Here is a 23,086-nt window from a genome sequence, read left to right on the forward strand (position 1 = left end):
GTTTGGTTGTGTAGTTCGTTGTTTCTTTTTTGTTGTGTTATACTTGTACTTGTACAGTTTTGTTCATACAGATCATTTTTTACAACTTCTTGTAGATTTGTTTTACAGAAAATCATATTACTGTTTTTTTTTTAAATTCTATTCATTGTATTTTTATTAATTTATTTTTAAAATGTATTTAGTAATTTTTTTTTTTTTTTTTTAATTTTTTGAAAATAAAACTAAAGATTTACTTTTTTTAATACTGGAATATTATCATAGTAAATTGTAATAAAGCCTTGTTTATTTATAAAATTACTCAATCAGATTTGTTATAATTTTATGAAAGTTTGACTGATTTTGATGTAAATTTGTTTGAGCCCTAATTCATAACTATAAAAATTTGGTAAATTCTGCAAAGTGTAGTACCATATAACTTCATCTTTACAAGCATTTTAAATGCAAGCTACTTGTGACAAAGTTTATTATTTAGTATAATTTTTATCAGTTAATTTTAATTTTAATTTTTGTGAATAGTAATTTCAAAAGAAGTGTGTTCAAATAGAAGTTATCTTCTCATAACTAATGTCACAAGCCTGTGATGATTCTGTTTTTTATTTTTTGATAATTGATTCTTATGTATTTTTTAGCATTTTTTCCATCACATCAGGATTTTTTGCAAATTTAAAATTTGTAAAAAGTTGAAAAATTGCGAAAATGTGATACAATAAAATAGATACAAAACATTTTTTTCATAATAAATAAATATAATATATTCACTTTTTTGGTTTATACTTTGCATTCTTGTAGCTAAACAGCTGGTGGTCTGAAGAGGTGGGCAGGGGGCTATTTTGTGGCAATGAAAATTGCCACAAAATAAGCCTAATTTCTTTTGTAGTGCATTTTTTAATTAATTTTTATGAAGTACGTCATGCCTTTGGAAACCACCCACCCGTAATGGCAGGTCAATGTTTCTTTGGACGGCTTATCATCTGGTTCGCGCTTTTACTTCTATGCTTCTATGCTGATAGAGTTCATCTTGGTGTAACGTCCAGCAATAGTCTGCCATCATAATAGTAGCCCATTTTCCTTGATACCTCCTTTCCATTTCTTTCATGTCCTGATGAAATCTCTCGCTCATCTCTTTGATAACGGAATCAAGATTTTCAGGAAAATAGTTCACATGTGAATTTAGGAAATGAACCTTAAAGCTCATGGAACAGCCTTAAATTTTGTACTTCTGCAGCGTAATGTTAACAATTGATTTGAAGTTTGGATCTTCTTATTGTCCAGAAACTTGGTCTTTAAAGACTACGTCTTTAAAGACTTCCCAGGCTTCTTTTTCTGCAACTTCCATTTGTTTCTCAAAATTAAAATCCTTGAGAAGTTTTCTAATGTCAGGACCCTCTTTTAGTTTGGCAGTTAATAAGACTGAAAATTTGTCACAGATGTATTTAAAACATTTACCACCTTTTGGTAAGGCTTTGACAAATTGCTTCATCAAGCCTAATTTAATATGCAGAGGTGGAAGGAAAACTTTATTCAGGTATATGAGAGCTTTTTAGAGCATATGTTTGGTTCCAGGTTCTAATGAAGCTCTTTTGACCAATCTTTCCTTATCCAATGATTTTATCTCTCTCTGCTATACCATTCATACAAAAAACAAGGAAACTATGTATCCTTGCTGTCCTATGAGTGTAGATTTATTTTGAGATTGCCACACATATCCACGTATGATTTTTGTACTTAATCGAGAACGAATTCCAAATTATCATAACCATCTTTTAAAAGGACAGAATGTCCGACAGCTATTGATGGATATGTATTCCCACTGTGAAGAACAACTTTGAGGCTTCTTTTGGACGAATCTGTGAACAGTCTCCAATCAGTCCTTTCGTATGGAATCTTAAATCGAGTCAAAAGTCTACGTACATCAGTGCAAAAGACTAATTCTCCTTCTTTGGAAAAATATGGAAGAATACCCTTTTCTCCGTACCTGAAGCAGGAGAATGAGGTGCCAGCTGCTAGAAAGTTCTCTTTAAATCTCGAACCAAGCAATTCTGAATTTTCTTTGGTCAGATTTAAATGTCGAACCAAATTGTTTATTTCAAAATGTGACTAAAGCTCTGGTGTACAGCTATCTCTGGGTTCATACTCCTTGATGTAATCTTCATTTAAATCACTTGTGGAACTGTCTATTTCAGATAAATTTTCTGGTGAAATTGGTACTGGTACGTCTGGACTATGAGGAATCTAGTGTAAAGCAGATGGCATATTTGGATAGATGATTCTTTTTTTATTTTTCAAATTGAAACCGTGAACACTAATGGAACAAATGTAACAATCATTGGTGTGATTCCATTTCTGTCGCACCACTATTGGTACTCCAAATCTGAACTCTTCCTGCTCACTCTTTGACCTCCGTCTAAGGACTTCCACCATGTGTAGCAAACATAGTGGGGATGCCCAAGTTTTGTCTAGATCTCCTATTTTCACTCTGAAATACGTGAGCTACACTTGTCTAACAAAAATTGTTTTTTTGCCTTTCCACCATTAACTCACCACAAATGTAACAAAAAAAATGTGCAGAATTTTTGCATCCTCTTGAAGCAATTTTGAAAATGGAAAGTTTGCTTTATGGCCTGAAAATATATTTCCACCAACAAAAGTGCGTTTGATCACAGACTGAAAAAAACTCGATTTACGCACGCTGATGGTTGAAACAGCACTCGCTGATAGTAGCTGCACAGCCCATGAGTGGTGAGCTGCCTATAAACATGTTAAATTTTGTCACAGCCTGTCGGCCAAGCTCTCCCGCCACCTTATCACCTTTAACCCAAATCCCCCCACACCCTGTTCTTCAGACCATTCAACTGTTTAGCTGTAAGAATGCATAGTATAAGCCAAAAAAGTGAATATATTATATTAATTTACTATAAAAAAGAAGTTTTATGTCTATTTTATAGTATCACATTTTTTGTAAATTTTGATATTTGTGAAAAATCCTGACATTATGGAAAAAAGTGAAGGTTATTTTCGGATTCAGCACTAAAAAATACATAGGAATGAACTATCAAAATTTAAAAAACATTCCACAACCCAAATTTTAATTTTGTAGGCTTGTAAGCTACATTCTAAAAGATGAAAATTAATTAAAATTTATGTTTTTTTTTTACTATTTTTATAATCTTTATTGCAAATCAAAAAACTATTATTTAGAAAAGAAAGAATTTCAATGTAAATATGTAGAATTTTTTTATTTTAGAAATTATTCCATAATTTCAGTAAATTATAACCTAAAAAGACTAACCTATGCAATATTGCTCTGTTAGAATATTAAACCATTGAATAATATCCAAGAACAAATAGAAAAATATTTGCCAAGAAGCAATGTAATGGGTGGGTTACACAACTGCAGGTGTCATTTGCATGCTGCTTGCTGATGACGCACAGTGAGGTCATTGCATGTTATCAAGGTTCTGATAATCTTGGACTAAAAAAAAAACTAGTTTATATACTAATATAATTTATTTTTTTTTTAAATCAGTGCAGCAGATAAGTAAAGAAAAAATTCAGCAGTGAATGTGTTAAGGAAACACAGTAACAAAGTATTCCTATCTTGAAATGCGGTAGGACTGATTTTTTTCCACAACTAAATGAAGACACTGATGAAATCATTTTTCAGCAAGATGGGGACCTTCCCTGTCAGCTTCTAAATGAAACAAAACATTCCCTTGATGTTGAATAGTGTGTATAAAAGCCCAAGATTTGGCATTACATTTTTAGCCTCCAAGGTACCCAGACATTACATCCTGTACTTTTTTTGTGGGGATGTGTGAAAAAAAGTGTTTGTGTTCTGTAATTACCTTCTGATTTGGATGAGCTGAAAACCAGGATCACAGCTGCAGTAACTTCTGTAACAGAAAACTGTCTGCAACGCATGTACAAGAATTCAGCTATTGTCTTGATGTCATATCAAGACAATATGCCGTATGTATTATCCATGCGACAAATGGAGGGCATACAGAACACTTATAACTTGGTAAGTGAAATTTTAAATATTTTTGAGTAGTATGTAATTTGTCTTATAAATGTAACACATTTTTATTATGGAATATATATATATATATATGTTTGAAATATATATAATTCTTTTTTTTTTTATAAATAGTGTATTTTAATGAGGAAACAACCAGTAAAGATTATTGCTTTCCCCCAAAATAAAAATTGTTACTGTGCACATTAACTAACAGTTATTTAAATTTGAGAAACAAAAGAAAATAACTCCCATAAGTTAAAAAAAATCCAAGCAATGGGAGAGAGGAAGTAAAGAACATCATAAAGGGATTGTAGAGAGACTTCTACCAAATACCAAATAAGATGAGTGCAAATTAATGTTATAAGTTTATTATATCTTAATTTGAAGCTATATTCCTTAACTGACATCTTTGTCAGTGTTTGCAGTTACTTTAGTGATCATATTCCTCTGACAGCAGAATAAATAGAAATAAATTGAACAAAGTTAAAAAGGCAAAGAAAATAACTAAACAGAATCTGGAAAAAAATAACAATTGGTTTCATTAAAACAACCATGATTCTATTCTCCAAACAACATATTGCGGTAAAGTACAGGGTGTCTGGGCTAAAGGTATCCAAAAGTAATAGCTTATATTAAGAAAACCAGTTAATATAATTTATTTTTTTTAATAAACAATACACTCACCCTGTTTTAGTGTTTTAATGTAGGTTAGTCAAGTTCAGTGTGTGCACCTTTAGTAGCTCAGCATTCATCTAGATGATAATCTAACTTTTACCAGGTGTGTTTAGGAGCATCTGTGGTCCTAAAACAGCTTCAATAGTCCTCTTTTAAATTATCCAAATCTCTGATTTTCTTTGGCACACACAACTTTTATTAAATCCCCAAGTAAAAAAGTCCAAAGGAGTGATATCTGGATACTAAAATTGGCTCATAATTAAACAACAACATATCAAGATAATTAGGATTGTTCTCGCCATGGTGCATTACCTCTGCAACAAAGTAATATAATAGGTGACAATCATTTGTTTTTAATGTGATGAAGGATTTGTAACTTGTACGTTCACAAATGGAGCCGCTTATGAGCATTGGAACAAGGAATTTGCAGTTTATAAATAGTCCACCTAATTGACTTCCCAGAAGTGATAGTGAATGCATTGCACATGCAAACCACAGTTTTGTCACTAACTGAAACTTTTGGATGATTTCCAGTCTGCGAGACCAACTACCAGTTTCTTAAAATCATATCCCACTGTTGAATAGACTTGGATGTAGGAAGATTGATTTCCATTCAGTTTGTACATGCTGTTGAACAGGTGAAACTGATTGAAACTCTGCTTACACACTGAACCTTCTGTTGTGGGGTCCACATCTCGACTGACTACAATTGCATTGTGAGTCGGCTTGCCTATGCATGTATATTCTGATGACCTTGATAGTATGTAGAACAAATCTTGCAGGTATTTTATGTTGATTGAGCCTACGATTAAAGATTACGATGACTGGTTTTCTAAATATAGGATATTACTTTTGGATTCCTTTAGCCTGGACAGTTGTTTAAGATTCCAGCACAATTAGTTTAACTTCAGATTCAAAAAAGATTCTTCTGTGAATTCTGAACATGTTTGAGTAAAAAGTATAGGAAATTGTTACTGAAAACAATTTGGATTTAGTAAAGAAGGAATGCAATTAGCCTAGAATGAATTATTAGTTTGGTGAGAGGTAAAGGAATAAGTATATTCTGTATAACACAGATACATCATTTGACCGTGTTGAATGGAACATAAACTTATGAGAATTCTCCAAGAAGCCAAAGAGTAAATCGAGAAGGTAGGATAAGATTAGACTGAGGAATTGTACGTGAATTAGAAAACAGCTATGAACATATAGGATGCTCAAACCAAGTGGTTTGACCTAGAGGAGGAGTAAGGCAAGGTTACTGCCTACCAACAATTGTTGAAGATATGGTAAAAATTATCTAGATAGAAGCAGTGTTGCAAGTAGGAGAATACATTTTTTGTGGTTCACACATGACTCTTGATTCTTTAGGTAAAGCATTTGACATGATTTTTAGGTAAAGCACTGGACATTCAACAGATGATTTCAAAATTAGCAGAACTTGACATAAAATGGGTATTAGGAAAACTAAAGTAACGAGGTAGGAGAAAATAAGCCAGCGAATGTCTGCACTAAAAAAAAGAATTGAACAAATAAAACAATATAGGTACTATGTTAACATAAGATTGCAAACATGGAAAAAAAATAAAAACAATAACAGCACGGTAAGGAAACATTTAAGAGGAAGAAACGTAAACACCATCTTACTTTACATAGTAAGAGAGTGTTGTACTTCTTTATGGATGTGAATCATGTAGGATCTCAGCACCTAGGTATTAAAATTTTATTGTTGCGTGTTTGTGGCTCGATCAGGATATTGAGGGACAAATAATTTAAAATGTTTATACAATTACCATTTATTAGTTAAAGAACATAAATAGAACAAGACAAATCAATTATAACAATAATGGCAACAGCAAACAATAATAATAAACGGTGATTACAAAACAGAATTTTAAGTAATTGTCAAGATTTATTTACAGGTAGATAAATATAATTCAGTCAAAAACATTAGCATGACCATTAACACTTTTAACTATAGTACAATAAATAAGACAAGTATAAAGTTCTTTTACTGCAAATATCTTTGCTGTTAAAGAAATTTATTACATTATCTCTTTCACTTACTAACAGTAACTCAGTGAACCATTTCATGTTTTCATGTACCTTCCACACTGGAAGTACTTGTAACATCACCTTAATCATGTCGAACTTAATTCACACTAGAAATTCATTCCTTCACTCTCCTCACAGAATATTCTCGCAGAACTGATTTCGCTTAGACTGATTGTCATCTGATCTTTCCCGGAGTATTTATACTACTATCTTTACCTGCAGGACCAGACCCAACTTGAAGTGTGAGGGTGTTGTCTACCCTCACACTTTCCCATGAAATTCCAAACCTGGGTCCGGTAACTTCTCATTGAACAACATCTGTTTAGGTGTATCGTGGACAGTATTACAAAGGGCGATTGTTAAACAAACCTTTTACCTTTACTAAAAAGGCTCATTTTAGCTTCTTTTTGAATTCCTCCCATTATATTCTCTACTACTTATTAATTGGTAGGATTCCATTACTCAAGTCTGTTATACCGGTCTTGTTGCAACATAAAAGTCTTTATGTAATAAATAAATTGTATTTAGTTGTAATTGTAATTTCTTAATATTAACTTTTTTAACGTGAACTGTTATTCTTTTGTTCAGATGCTAGGTAATAATAATAATAATAATAAAGTGGCTTTGATTACAGCAGTTGTAGTAATATGAATAACATTGCCTCTAATAAATAAAATAAAAATTAATAAATAAAAGTAGAAGTAAGTTTAAGCCAGTGCAGTTCTTTAAAAGTAACTTCAACCTTTTTAATAAAATATAAAGAATGAAACTCATTCAGTAATCAATCAATTAACAGCAGGGTTGAATGTATCACTAGTTTTACGAAAGAGAAATTTTCATTTTCTACAAGTAACTGAAAATAAGCAGTTCTATAAAATAAATAATCTGAGTTTTTAAAGCTTTAAACTTCTATTAATTTGCTCTTTATTTTATTGTCATACAATAAAAATTGACTTGAGATACAATGTTTATCTTCATCTCAGTGAAGATAAACAGTGTTTTTGGTAATACATCCTTTTCTGTTATCCCCTTCTGAAAAACCTACTTTGATAATTCACTTGAAAAGAAGTCTCTTAAAATTTCTTATAATTTAGTTTATAGTATTTTTCTATTTAAGTAAGTTCATATTCCCATATTATGTGATAAAAATTTGCTACAGTAAGCCAATTCTGAATAAAATACCATGATCATGAAAACACTTTTAAAATAACTGCTTATAAACAAAATAATTAATTAACATGATGATTTTGCTGGCTGTTTATAAAATGACTTATGCTGAGTACTTACATTTCATATTACACATTTATAGTTGGTTTCTTTATTAAATATTCAGAAAAAAAAAACACTTGACATGGCCATTCAGAGGGTATTGAGATTTCCCATAAATAAATGATATTTTATAGTTATTGAAAAAAAGTCATTCTGATGTAATGGTATTAAAAAATAACTAGTAATATTTAATAGTTTGAATTATGATGCCATAGATATGTATTTATCCCATAAATTTCATCGCTGTAATTGTTTAAGTTTATAGTAGAGAAGTTTGTAAAATCACAGTGTACTTAAAAAATTTTGAAAAAAGTTAATATTTTTTTAATTTGATATGAACGAATGTTTGGTAAAAAAAGGGTTTTAGAAAAATACCAATAAAAACTGTAGTTTTCTTTTAATTTGCTATATTTCTGTTTTTTTTTAAAGATAATATGGTTAAAATTAAAAACTTTAATATTTTCTGTTAAATTTTAGGATTTTATTTTTTTTTAATAAAATTGGTTGATTGATTCTGAGTTAATATGTAATGAGGATAAAAAACATGAGACCATCATAAAGGTTAGAAAATACGTTGCAAAATTCTAAGTCAATTTAAAAATGCATTGTGTGCTGGATTTTATCTATACCCGCATTTCCTGCCCCCAAAGAAAACCAACACCTTTTATGACATTCTAAATATGTGTTCATATTCAAAATTGAAGTGCTGTAGTCTGTTTGACTAGAGGGAAGCAATATTGACTAAATATTACTTTACACTTACTGTTTATGCAGATGTCATTTGTTCTTATGTCAGAACCAAAGATGAGCTTGAAAGAATCTGAATGGCATTGATTTATTGCTAAAGAGAAATTTAGTTAAAAATAAATAAGACTAAAGCAATGGTAATGAAACATGACAGCAAGGAAAATAATGATTTAATTATTAATATGGGAGAACACAATATACCAAACTGGAGGAATTTTGTTATTTGGCTAATAAAGAACAACGGATGGATTAAATTATGAATTAGTATATTTAAATAATTCTGCTAATATCAAATATAGATTTCAGAATATTTCGAATATATTTATGTGTTTTATGATAGTGAAACATGGACCATAGGAAAGACAGGAGGGAAAAGAATGGATATCTTTGAAGTTATATTGTTAAAGGAAGATGTTGAAAATTAGATGGCTTGATAAAATTTGAAATGGAAAATTTAAGATAAATAGGAGAAAAAATTTTTAATAGAATCCGTTGAAAAAGACAAACTAGGTTTGCAGGCTGTCTATTAAAAAAAAGACATACAGGTTTAGTTTGGTGAAGGAAGTGTAGAAGGTAAACAAATGAGACAGACAAAAATTGAATTTATAAAACGGATAATGAAATATTGAACAGATAATTAAGGTGTAATAAATAAATATGTAGTAGTTAAAAAATTGTTGTAGAAAAGAAGGAAGAAAGGATAGTATGAAACTAGTTAACCCAGGTGATCCTGATGGGGAATCTTGCTCTTTAAGATTTTGGGGGTTGGCATTCCCACAGCCCCAGTCTCTGCAGCTTCGTAGTGGGTCTCTAGTAATGTCCTTTGGGCATCAGGGTGAACCCAGTTATATGCAGTCCTAGCTCCAGAAAGAGACACTCTGCTGGAGTGGTCTGTTAAATCACCGGTACTCTTGGGAACAAAATTTCAGTCCCAAATAATAATTTTTTGGTGTTGTTGGTCCATTTGAAAAAAACAATGAACTGGGGAGTTTGAAAAAACTTCAACCAACATTGTCAGCCGAAGATGTGTCAGGAGACATGAAACAGAAATGAAAGAGGTAGTGCTAAATTTTCTAGTGTATGGTTTCTTAGAGTCAAATATAATAAAGAAGGTAAATCCTTCTCTAAGATTTCTCTATTCCTAATAAAAAAATGTAGTGGAATGGCTTGCACCTTTCCTTAATCTATTAAAAAGCTTAGGACTGGCGCTCTGATGATTGAGGTAATTCATGATAAACAAGAGTCAGAAGCTCCTAGCCCTTAGGAATGTAAGGAATGGAAGGACAGGTAGTAGAGCCCCACAGTACACTAAATTCCAACAAGGGAATAAATGATCTTTTACTGTGATTTTGCTGGTATCAGAAGAGCTATCACAGCAGTCAGTCACTTCTGTGCAGAGGATAATAAGGAAGGGGAATGGTGTTGATGTACCAACATCACTTATTCTAACCTTTTCTACTCCAACTGTCCATGAGCGAATAAAAATTTACTACTTTTCTGTTCATGTGCAACCATATAAACCAAACCCAAGACGCTGCTTTCATTATCAGAGATTTGGTTACAACAAAATTGTTTGCACTGAGGTAGAAAAGTTTATTAATTGTAAAGGTCCACATTAGGCAAGGCTTCAAGAATGCCTCTTTTATAAGGAAGAAAAGGCGACTATACTAAGTTATGTACTTAGCAGAAAGTGTCCTTTCCTGTGGCTCATAGGGAATACAGAAAATAACTCAACATGAGGAATTTTGTACTGCCCTGTGTTAGTTTTGTTTCTGCTCAAGCTGTTTCTAACAATATGGAAAAACAGAACGAATGCACATTGTGCAAAGAACTGATCATTGTTCCAGGCTTTGTCACACAAGGTGAGTTCCTCATTTCTTATATTGCAGCGTTGAGAACTGTCAAAAAGATGGATAGATTTAGTAGAAAGACTAACAGTTGTTTACAAAAAACTTAAGCATCAACTAAGTTTTAGTAATTTAGATTAGAGACTATCTCATTTTTATATTATTTTTAATTGGAAATGATCTTACTTTCAGGAAGACATAGAAAATAATGGAAAAATGAACTGCACATCAAGACTTCCAAAAATAACTCCTGAAAAGAAGCCTCAGCATTGATGGAGAAAAAGGAGCCCTTCTTTGCATTTGAAGAATACTAGCCTAGCAAGTGATGAAGGAATGAAGGACGGGAGTATTTTAGTGCTATTTCACAGGAAAAGGTGACTGGGTGTATTCTTGGTCCTGCATGTACCTTCAGGAAAAATGCAGATCTAAAATTGCTGGCAGAGAAGAAGAGATTTTTAATGGGTTCTGGAATCTTGGTTCTTTCAATTTGAAAAATGCATACTTAATTGGCTGCATTAAAATACAGTCTAAAAAAAGATCATATCCTAAAAAAACTAAAAAGAGTTTCTTCAAGGAAATTTCTGCATCATATGTAAATAAATAAATGGTGAGGAAGTTAAAATTTTCAAAACTGAATATTAAAGTATACATGGCCTTCAAAATTCAAGAGGCAGATTAAATGCCTTGTTTCTGACATCGAAAAGGGAGCAACCACTCCTAAAAAACCAGACAACCAAAGCTAGCACAACAATAGGCCTAATAAAATTAGTGGTAGCAGACTTACAGTCCATTAGGGACCACATAAAACAGCATATCTAAATACTAGAATCACTATAGTCAGTCAATTAATGATGGAAAACATTACTTTGGTTGTGATTTGTCAATATCGCGTTTGTATGAAGAGTATTATTTATTATTTACCGTGGTGCATAGAAAATAATATTCATCATCTGGTTAGCCAGGATACATACAGAAGAATTTTCTGCATGGAATTTAATATAGGATTTTCAATGCCAAAGTCTAATACTTGCAAAATATGTGATGAATGCACCGTTAAAATACAAGCATTGCACTTGGAGGGTAAATTTGAAGATGTCAAAGCGATAGAAAATAAGCTAAAATACCCTCAGGCCCAGGTCAAGGCAATACAAGATCTTCTTAAAACTAAACCTGAAAAGAAAGACCCAAGAACACTGGTCATTAGCTTTGACCTTCAGCAAGCTTTACCAGTTCCAAAATTAACGTGTGGACCAGCTTTTTATTGTAGAAAAATATGTTTCTATAACTTCGGGTTGCATGATTGTACCAACAGCAAAGGACACATGTTTTTGTGGGGAGAAGAAACTGGACATAGGGGTAGTGATAAGATGTGCAGTGCTCTAATCAAGTTCATAACCACTAAACCAGAAATAGAAAATCTTGTAGTTTTCTGTGATAACTGTCCAGGACAGAATAAAAACTGGGCTATGACAGCCTTTTGGATGCAGTACGTTAGAGAGAAAACCCTTACTGGGATAACACCTTTTTAATACCAGGACATACACACTTGCCATCTGATTGAGATTTTGCATTAATAGAAAAATGCCAAAAGAAAATTGAACATATCTATGTTCCTAGCATGTGGATGGATGTAGTAAGAAAATTTAATAAGAAAAACATATTCAGTGTCAAAATGATGACACAAAATGATATTTTAAATGTAAGTAATTTCTTACAAAATGTGACCAAGGCCAAAAAACTTAGTGTGGGGCACCGGTTGATTTTGCATCAGCTGTAGCATTTTGTTTTACTACCAAGAACCCAGCAAGTTTCTTTATTAAACATAAAATAAATGGAAACTTCAAAGAAGTGAATTTTATCAGAGTTGGCAGATATAACACTTGAACCAAATATAATCACCATAACCAGATATAATCACTTAAACCAAAGTACTAGGCTCCACTAAAAATAAGTGAAAAGAAATTTCAAGATGTGAAATCTCTCCTACCATACATTCCACCGATTTACTACGATTATTTTAATACAATTGTACCAAACAAAGACGTGGACATTGACAATGAATCTGAACTAATTTAGTAAAAATATCTTATGAATTTTAATAATTTCATATTTCTGATGTTCATGGTTTTAAATTGTACAAAATAAAATGATGAAGTTGTTTAATTTTTGAAAAAGAACACGCTATTGTTATATCACCTTGCATCCCCTCCAAATAAGTTAGGATTTCTTTTTAAGCAAAAATTTGACAACTCACAAAATGTGTGACTTTTTGATTAAAAAACATTTTTATTCAAATAACAATGAAATTAAAATGCAAATAAAATGACTCATTTGAAACATAATTTACCAGTAATATATGATGTATGACTATTTAAAATATCACATAACAATTGTAGAGTTTTTCAAAAGTTAGAAACTGCCCTACTAAAAAATTCACATCATGTGACTTATCACATTCTTTCCCCTTCAGTTAATTTACTAGGTCTTAAGACTTAATTAAAGTAGCACACCCATTTCTCTGATTGCAAGGTAGCTGAAACCCTTAAGTGTTACTTTTGAAAATGATAAACTCGCAAAATGCCTTCAAATTCTTTTTGGTATTACTTTTTTCCCCTATTTTCCAATAAATGTTTGGCTTCTTTTCGTCAAACAACCTTTTAATCCTAGAATACTAATGTTATTTCCTAATATTTTGATACCAAGTATATGTAAATTTGATGTGTATATGTTTAGTTGCTAATTTTAACATATCTGAGTGATTTTTTTTTCTTTTATTAATAAAATATTTTCTTTACATAAACACCTATTTTCATCATATATTTTACTTTTAGAAATTGCAAGAATTAAAAAAAACAAAGAATAATGATAACAAATAAAAATCTCAAACGTGTATTTATTTGAGTAAATAATTCTAATACAAATGATTATTTACAAAGTAAAACAAAGATTATTTAAAAGTAGATTAATTACAGATAAAATAATTATATTTACAAGGGATATCTCTAAAGTAAAGACTGATGTGAAATTTCTCTCCTTAAAGTTGCCAAACCTTTGTTATTCATGGCCACGCTGGTAATGGCCATTGTTGTCTGTAAGTTGTTGTGTTGTAGTATCTTTGATTACATTGTGAGTTATTACATTATATAATGAATAGGAAAATCGATGTTGCTGCCGACTGTGAAAAACAGTCATACGTTTTTAAACCATCAAGCTGGCTGAAATTCATAGGTAGTTGGTTGCTGTGTATGATGATAATGTAATGAATGAAAGAAAAATCTGAAAATGGTGTGAAAGGTTTAGAAATAACAGAATTAATGTGCATGATGAAGAACATTCAGGGAGACCCTTGATAATCACCGAGAACTTGTTGAAACTCATCGATGATGAAATCAGAAAAGACTGGCAATGCACGGCTTACACACACATATACACATAGCTTAATTTAAAACATTTATCATTGTATTTAAATATAATATTTTTTTGTTTATTTAATTCAGTGATTCTAACTAAAGTGCGTACACATACTGTATAGTATTTCATTTGCACAGGTGTGGTGGTGCTAGTGACCACTTTAAATACTTTTTTACACTTTAAATATTATTCATTTTTTTAATTCTACTGGATACCTGTAACATCACAACATAGCAGCCGACTCCAAGAGCTGTGTGTCAGTGCTACACTGGTACTCCTTACAGTGAAAGGAGGTACTAATGACATATTTATTATACCCATTCAGCCACTAGTTTATTTAGAGCATTTTTTGGGGTGAGAGAGCAATTTGGGAAAAACGTTTTTGGAAATATTATTTTTTAATTGTTAACAAATACGCCTAAGAAAAATAAGACCTTAATTAGGCAAAATGTTGAAATATTGCTTCTACAGCCTCACCCCTTGACCTTTTAGTTGAAGATTTAATGGCATCAATGTCCCATATGTGGAAGTAATCTGACCAAGTTTGGTCAAAATTGATCGAGTCATTCTAGACAGTGTAAGGTAATTTAGGGTGCGACACCTAACACTGAATACACACACGTACATACGAACATTTAGAAAATTTCCATCTGGTTTTTTGGGTTCCGTAGGTGTCAAAAGATCTGATGAAAACTGCATATGCCCAAACTGGACCGATTCCAATACTTTCCCTTCTAAAGCTACAGCACCAGGCAAGAAAGTTAAAAAAAATAGGTGATCTTGTTTTTCTACCGCAGTTCATATTCATGCACATTCGGTCAAAAGTGTCTACTGCTCCTTTTGTTTTATTACATGGATGAATAGTAAGGCTTTTTTCACATAGCACATACTGTACTCCCTTGTTTGTTGTATAATTTTCTCTCTTTTCCAAATTTCTTTGTTAGATAATCATTAAATTTCATTCAATATGTCATCTGTAAAAAACAAATTGAAACATTCTGCAGAATTTGCACGAATGTTTTTTGTTGGACCTGATCTGATGTGTACAATGTGTTTACCTGCAATTTTTTCAGTGTTAGGGACAACTTGTATTTTCCAGTAGCGACCACTTTTTTCAAACAAATTTTCTGACTCAAGAACAATTACATTACTATTATCTTCAAATATATTTTGTGTTTGTGGAACTGAAACTACTAAAGAGTCAGTTTTTTGTTACTTCTTCCTTCCAACAATTTCAATAGATTGAATTTTTAAGACACACCTGGTACTGGAAAAACAGTTAATTTCATCTTCAGATGGAAAAAATGTTTAGTCTGTTTCGCTATCGTCAGAATCCCACAGACGGTTGGTTATCTTCTAAACAATCACCACTCATCATTAGCCAGTTCCGCAAGAATTTGTATGGGATTTCCATGCAAGTTTTCCATATCCTTTTAAAAAGAATACAGATTATTTTAGTCAGTGTAATCAATAATGTACATAAAAATTAATATTTTATTATGTACTTTATGCAAAAATTAGTGGAACTATCTTCTTAATATTGCTTAATACTAATTACACATAAAACTTATGCGTGAATTTTTTTTATAAATACTAATGATATGTAAAATAAACATGCTTCCCAAAATAAAATTGCTTCCATTCACCCTATACTTTTCCTGAAACCAAATCGGTCTTCTCCTAACACTTCTTCCACTCTCCTCTCAATTCTTCTGTATAGAATTCTAGTTTAAACTTCTTTAACTTAATTCTCTCAACATCTCCCAAGACAGTGAAATTCAAGCAAACAATGTCAGCCCTGAAAATCGTGTGCACTGTGTTTTGTGATAGACAAGGGCCATTGGTTGTTGATTTTTTGCCTTGGGATGAAGTGATAAATAATGAGTCATATTTTGAGATTGATTAAACTGAGTCATGCAATCCAAAACAGAAGGAACGGAATGGAAAGATGGCGGGAGATTTTATTAACTTCCTGCAAATCGCAGAACACGGACAAATGTCCCTTGCTGATGTCATTCGTTGTATCGGGTGGGTCATTATTTATTTAGTGGCAGTTATATAGATTGTTGTGTTTTTATTTACGGATGGAATTGTTGTTTGTGTTCTGGTCCTTTAGACCGGGGCTGATCACGGGAGACTAGGTGCATATAAGCTTTGTTCTCCCTGCGTGATTCCACTTCATTCCCTTGAAGTCCTTTCAGTGCTAGCACCTTCCGGCCTAACAGGAATATGCCTTTCGGGGCCCTAGTGTTTGGAGGAAGCAATCCGTTCCTCTCTCCAAAGGGAGTCACATGTACGGATCGGTACAAAATTGTAAGTTTTGGAAAGGATGTTGGGTGTTTGGTGAGGTGAAGTTACAGGACTTTCTTCCCTCTGGCTGTCATGCTGCTACATCTCAGCTGAGCTCGGTCAGCCGAACTCCAGCCCGTGTCGGTGGGCCTCTTATCATTCGTTGTTCTTTTCTTCTTAAGCCTGCCTTTCCATAAACCAGCTGTAAATAAATTACAGACCATAAACCTTGTATTGTCCTGTGGCCCTGAAGTGGGCATCATGGGCAGGCCACTTCTCTCTTCTGGCTGACGACTGCTGGGCTTTTCTACCTCATTCGTTGCTCTCATTTGTCTTCTTGAGGTGAAAAAAGAAGTTTGGATCTTAGAGTATTATTTACATCATGTTCACAAGTGTTGGGGAGTAGCAGTCGCCTTTTGTTAACACTTTCGTGAAATTAGAAGCTGAAATGAAGACTGTTCTTTGAAAAATCTTTAATTTTAAAATCATCCAGACATATGTTTATCCTGGAAGGGTTTGGGGGGATTGCGAGGCTGCCATCAATGTTCTAATCACATGAAATAGACACAAATAGAAAAAGCACATCCTCAAGTTGGAGGAGGGATTTGTAATCCCCCCCTCTCACACATAGCTTCAAATCAAATTGATTTCCCACCATACAGTACTAAGCCAGTGACTACCACTTGTTCCTGCATTTAAAGCAGCACCTTGGTGGTCTGTGCCTTGGTAACGGTGACAGCAACATCAAGAACAACAGCCATTCAGCGATGGTTAACTTTTTAGGCAGCAGATTTCTATGAAGCTGGATTGCAGAAGCTAATCACACTATATTATAAGTGCCTAAATCTAGGTCGGGATTATGTAGAATTGTAGGTTAAGATCCAGGCTTTCAGGTTAAATTGAAGGATAAATTCTTTCAATAAAATTTGCTTGTTTATTGTATCAAAGCGGTTCTTGTAAAAAAACATACTTCATTTCTATTACCTCAACAAATTAATAGTAAATGCAAAAATGGAAAAATCTGATTAGTTCAAAATTATAGGTTAATTTATGTGTGGAAGATCATTCTGCCTACTGAAATTTTCATTGCTGTATGATTTAACCGACATAAATTTCTTCAAATGTCTACTATACCCTTACTTTTCATCAGAACTTTTTCTTATAAAAAAATTAGCTTGTTAAGGTTTTGATAAATAACATTTCAATGGAATATGTTGATTTTCAGGGGAAAAAATTATATCAGAACCATGACCATTGTTTTATAATTTCCTTGCGTTTATAATTTTTTTTTTGTAGAATTTGTTTTACATTGATGTCTTCAGACAGTCATATTACAGAATGATTTGTTTTTTTCTATTTTTAGTGTTAAAAGAATTCTAATTGGATCAAGATAGTTTGAAATACCATTTCATCTTATATTATTTTATCAAAATTTAATTTATAGGTAATTTTAAAAAAAAACATACTATAAACATGTAAAGACTTAGAGATTTATAAAAGATATATATATAAATATATAAATAATTAAATAAAATATAAAACATATATGTATATATTATTATATTGTATGTTTATGTATTGTATTGTGTGTGTGTGCGCACGCGCACATACATACACTAATTAAGTATGTGTGTATACACACACACATGCATAATAAAATATTGTTAAATTCTTGTATGACAATTGTTAAACACTGTATTGACACACTGTTGAAACCAATTTATACAAAACGTTTGTGCTTTTCTAAATAAAATTGATTTATACTTATTTAACGTATTTACCAGTGAAGACAAGCAGCAGCACATTTAAACATCATTGTACTTATACATATGACTGTATTGGCTTATCCAAGATACAACTTAAAACCCCTACATAATCTTCCCTAATAAGAGGGAAGGTTTATAGTTTTCCAGTATGTGAGCAGTGCCAAAGAGAGTGAAAAATTTGTCTCTACCAAACTTATAAAAAATACTGGAATTGACTTTTAGCTTTTATTTCTAGGTTTTCTGTGAAAAAAAAAAATAGGTAGAAATTCCAGGAGATTTTTTTTTACTTTAATTATTTTTAGATCTTTTTATAAGATTTATATTTAGTTTTAATTAATTTTTTGTACTGCAAATTATTGTTTAACAATTAAAATGTCCGTCTAATTAGTAGTAGATTTTCATTTTTTTTTTTTGTAAAACTGTTCTTGAATGATTCTCTTTCTTTCTTTCTAATAAATATTAGTCCATCTGTAATGTAAATTTCAGATGACTAATTCCCAATTTCTATGAGTGCGATAAGATCCAGCTCGCTTATTAAATAAAATTTTTTAATCCGACATGTAATAGCTTTTCTTTGAAGATAGCTCTAATTTTGTTTACGGTTGATAAATTTTTCTATACAGCTGTATTTTGGCAATATGTATCTAATTTATAAAATATATGACTATTTAATTCATCCTTGTAAATGTGGGTTTAATGGTGATAATATATTTTCTGATCGTTTCATTTTTGTAAGGAACTTGTTATTATGTAAAATTATTTTTCTGGTATATCTGTTTTGTTAGTAATGATTGGGTTACTGCTTTGCAGTGATGTAAAAAAAAATTAATTTAATAATAATATTACAGAAGTTTTGAGGTGTTACTGGAAATCTAATAATGATACAGAGCTAAGGTGGGATTTTTTCTTCTTTGTTCTAGGAAGTAAAATTCTAAATGAACAACCAATGGCAGGCTCGGAAGCTGACAATGAACAGGAAACAGGTTTTTTGACAAAGATAAAGAAAGCTATTTTCGGATGAATAGCTTCAATTTATTTCATTAAAAGAATTGTGAGTTTTTTTTAATTATAGATAATTTGTTTATCTACATATTATGATGTAAGATACTGAAATAATTTTAAATTAAAATGAACAAAATTGTTTAATCAGAAATATTCTGACAACAGCCTGCAGTTGTTTGTTCATCTTTTCTTTGTGACCTCAGTTTATGTGTTGTAAATCTTGTTGTATAGAGTTTGGTCAAAAAATGTTATATACAGTTATGTCCTTCGTTATTAACCCTTTGGAAGCCATCGATTATAAACTGTTATCCTTTGTATAATTCTCTATTAACACTGTCAGTTGTATTTGAATATGGTAATCGCAGTAGACTGGTATCTATTTATCTCCCTCCATTTCTTCTAGTTTTGTCTTAAAATAATTAAAAAATTTAACTTCAATATAAAACAAAACTTTTCTAATATGTAAAATGTAAGAATAAATATAATAATAGAACTGGTAGAGTTTAGCACATATGTCAACAATCTTCTTTTTCTTCACCTGATTGTCTCCTTTATTTGACTGAGAAAAGTTTTGAATGTTAATTGTTTTGCTCTCTCCAAGGAAAAAGAATTTGAAGGGTTCAGTATTCTGAAAAGTAATGAAGTTTCATCGGTTTAAATAATACTACATAGAACTCGGCTAAATTGTACTAGTTAATTTTTTATTTAAAGTCTGTTTTTCCATGAGAATCAGCAATGAACATTTTATAACTGTAAACTTTTAAAATTACAAACTAAACCAAATTTTTAATGAATACATTATTTTTAATATTTTACTTCAACATTTCAAAAACTTATAGTTTTAAATAAGATTGTATTAAATAATTACTGTTTTATTTATTATTAACTGTTTTTCTTGGAATTGTCAAGTGATTAGTATGTAACGCCTGTTTGAAACAGACTTCTTTGATTTCGTGCAGTAATTTTGTTGTGATTGTCTGTGTTATAGATTATAAGAATAGTTTAATCATTTTATACAAATTGTAACAATTTCCTTTGCATATTAGGAAATAGTTCTGTATTTAATGATTTTACAAACTTAATTTAGTGTAATTGTTTACCTACAGGATAAATATTGATATATTTGTGGAGTTTTATGTTTTTCTAAATTGTAGAAGCACAAGCTTCTAGTTTATGTGATGAATTTAATCATGTTAAAATTTTTCAAAATATTTAGCAAGATTGGTTTTTAATCAAATTATTTTATTGGTTTTAGATTAAAAAAAATAAAAATATGAGGATGATTAAACACTACATAATTTCTGATAACCTGAAAAATAAAACAATAAAATCACTGGTAATAAATCTTATTCGTTATGTTCTTCAGTACATCAAGAAGCATATGGCTGTCTTAAAAAAAAAGTATAATCTCGTTATGCCATCCATTCTGTTAAATGTTTGTAAAGCAGCAGTTGATGAACCTGGCTCATTTCTTAAATTAATTATGATACAATCGAGACTATTGATGATTACATTGTGTTTACAGCATTGATGTTATAAGTGACATTGCTGTTAGAAATTTGGATTGACCCTACCAAAACAAAAAAATAATAACTACAATATCTTTTAACCACAAAGGAATTTCACATATAGAATTTATGAAAACTGAAACTAGTTTAAAATGAGTAGATGAGAATATGTGTGTTTATGAAACATATTAAGTGCTGAAGAAATTTTGGAAACCAACCCAGAACCAATAACATGGGATATTCATGAACGATGCGTTCAGTTTTACAACACATTATCTGCTCTGGATGCTGTGACTGTCAACTCTTTACTCTGGTGAATACTTGGAAGCCAGCATATAAGTGAAGTTAATTGGTGGTGTGAAAAGTACCTGAAAATGACAAAGATATGGAGAAATAAATGGTTCATGTAGGTAACTTGTGTGTATAGTTTACCGTGAAGTAGATCAATTCACTGATTAACCGTGCATTTGTTATATGCATTATAAAGAAAATTATTTTTTAACATGCTTCTGATATTTTTCATTCTATATGTTTTCCAAAATAAAGATTTTTATTTTTAAATAACAGTTCATTTAAATTAAAATAAGTGTAAAATAAATAAACTTAACACATTAACATAAATTTGAACCATTAAATTTATTAATATTTAGAGTAGATAAATGAAATCTAAGTTAGTAGTGGTAGCCTCAAAGTTTTTGTGGTCCTTGAAGTTCGGACTTTTGACAACCAAAATAACTTGCATATGAAAAGATTGAAAAAATGTTTGTTTACATGTTGATTTTTTTTTTAATACAAAAAACCTATTGTAAATAATTTCCCCTCCAATTTTTGTGCAATTTTTTATGCAAAAATAAATTACATTTTTCTTCTTAAGTGTTGTTGAATATTATACCTTTCAAAGGCCATCATCTCATTTAGTTTCCTATGTGTACCAGAAACATTAGCCGGTCAATTGGCTGTGGTACTTGTTATTTCATATTTTAATATTAATGTATGTATTTTATATGCAATTTTTATATTAAAAATGCAACATGTCAGTTTTGTTATGCATTTTTTCAGGTAGCAAGGTTTGTGTGGAGGAACCACAAGATTTACTAAACAGCGTAAGATCGGCACTGTGCACTGGCATTACTAACAGTGAAGTTATTGGGAAAAAAGTTGCAGACGATTTAGAAGAACAACCTTCTGATACTAAACGAGGACAAATGTCTTAAAATCATAATTTTATGATGTTTGCCTTTTTTGTCTTTACTTTTTGTTATCTTTTGTTGGCATCTTCCTCCTTGTAACCATATAGTAGAGATATCTTGTTAATATTTAAAATTAGGTATGCAAATCTGTATTCTGAAAATGTCTTGTAGTACAGTGTATATTTTTATTTATCCTTTTGTTTATTATTGTATTCAGCTAATAAAGTTATTTTTAAATTATCAAATGACTTGTTTAGTGAAATGGAAAAAAAGATTTATCTGAAAATATTGGATTATTAACTAATAAGTTTTTTAGTATCACTAGCATACTATCGCTAAGTATATAATTTCATTTAATATTATAAATGAAATGAATAGTTTAAGATGTTTTTATTACTCATGATTTTGGAAAAATTTGCCTATTATTGATGTAAAGTTATACTTTATATATTATTTTTTGTTGTAGATGATCTGTAAAATTTTACTGCTACATCGTAGCATTTAATGTTACTGTAAGATACGGTTATTTGTTTGGTTGCAGTTGATGTAATCTATTATAAGTAATTAAATATTGAATTTGTTACAGATAAGTCTCACATGTTTTGTTTATTCTTATCCTTTACTGCCATATGTATATCTTTTTTTAAATTACTCAGTCTGAAAGGAAATTCAAGTTGGGAAAATTGAGAAAGTTTTGATATCAAATATGCAGATTCTAATTGAGGAGCTTTTGTAGAAAACAATACCTTTTTTTATATTGGGTAGTTTTTTTTTTATTATTAATAGTCACAAAAATAAGGAATTTATTTTACAAGTCTTTGTAACGGTACAACTTTAAACTATTTTTTACTGAAATGTCCATTTTTACAGAAGTCCATTTTCTGCAATGTAGGAAATCAAGAAAAACATTCAGATTACAATATTAAAAAAAAAAAATGATCATCATATCTATTATTAAAAGATCTCTAACCTGTCCTAAAGTTTATAATATACAAGAAAAAGAAGTAAAAAAACTTTTAAAAAAAATTACAGAAACTGTTAAAACCTAACAAAATGAAACACAGTAGTATTGTAAAAGAATCTTCAAAAGAAAGTTAGAAAATTTATTCTTAGAAATGAATACTTTATTTACATAAATCTTGATAAAAATCATGATTTTTTTTATCCGTGTAATCCAGCATTGATAGATATTTTCATTAATAATTTTATTTTATGTATTTAATGCCGGAAGTTTATCTTAACTGGCAATATGTCTATAACTTTTTTTTTTTTTAATACAGATTGTATTGTCCAGTCTTCTAATTCATTG

General features: G+C 30.8%; 1 long non-coding RNA gene across 4 annotated transcripts; it reads left to right on the top strand.

Annotated features, from left to right (window-relative positions):
- Positions 1 to 3,573: 3,573 nt before the first annotated feature.
- Positions 3,574 to 22,367, top strand: LOC142319789 (uncharacterized). Of its 4 annotated transcripts, none has more exons than XR_012755277.1 (3): positions 3,574 to 4,021; positions 18,998 to 19,128; positions 21,647 to 22,367. It is a non-coding gene; the product is annotated as an uncharacterized LOC142319789 (long non-coding RNA). The 4 variants fall into 4 exon arrangements; XR_012755276.1 differs by lacking the exon at positions 3,574 to 4,021 and adding an exon at positions 10,802 to 11,218; XR_012755278.1 differs by lacking the exon at positions 3,574 to 4,021 and adding an exon at positions 10,802 to 11,203.
- The last annotated feature ends 719 nt before the right edge of the window (positions 22,368 to 23,086 follow it).

The sequence above is a fragment of the Lycorma delicatula genome, chromosome 2, assembly GCF_047948215.1.
Source record: "Lycorma delicatula isolate Av1 chromosome 2, ASM4794821v1, whole genome shotgun sequence".
Classification (NCBI taxonomy): Eukaryota; Metazoa; Arthropoda; class Insecta; order Hemiptera; family Fulgoridae; genus Lycorma; species Lycorma delicatula.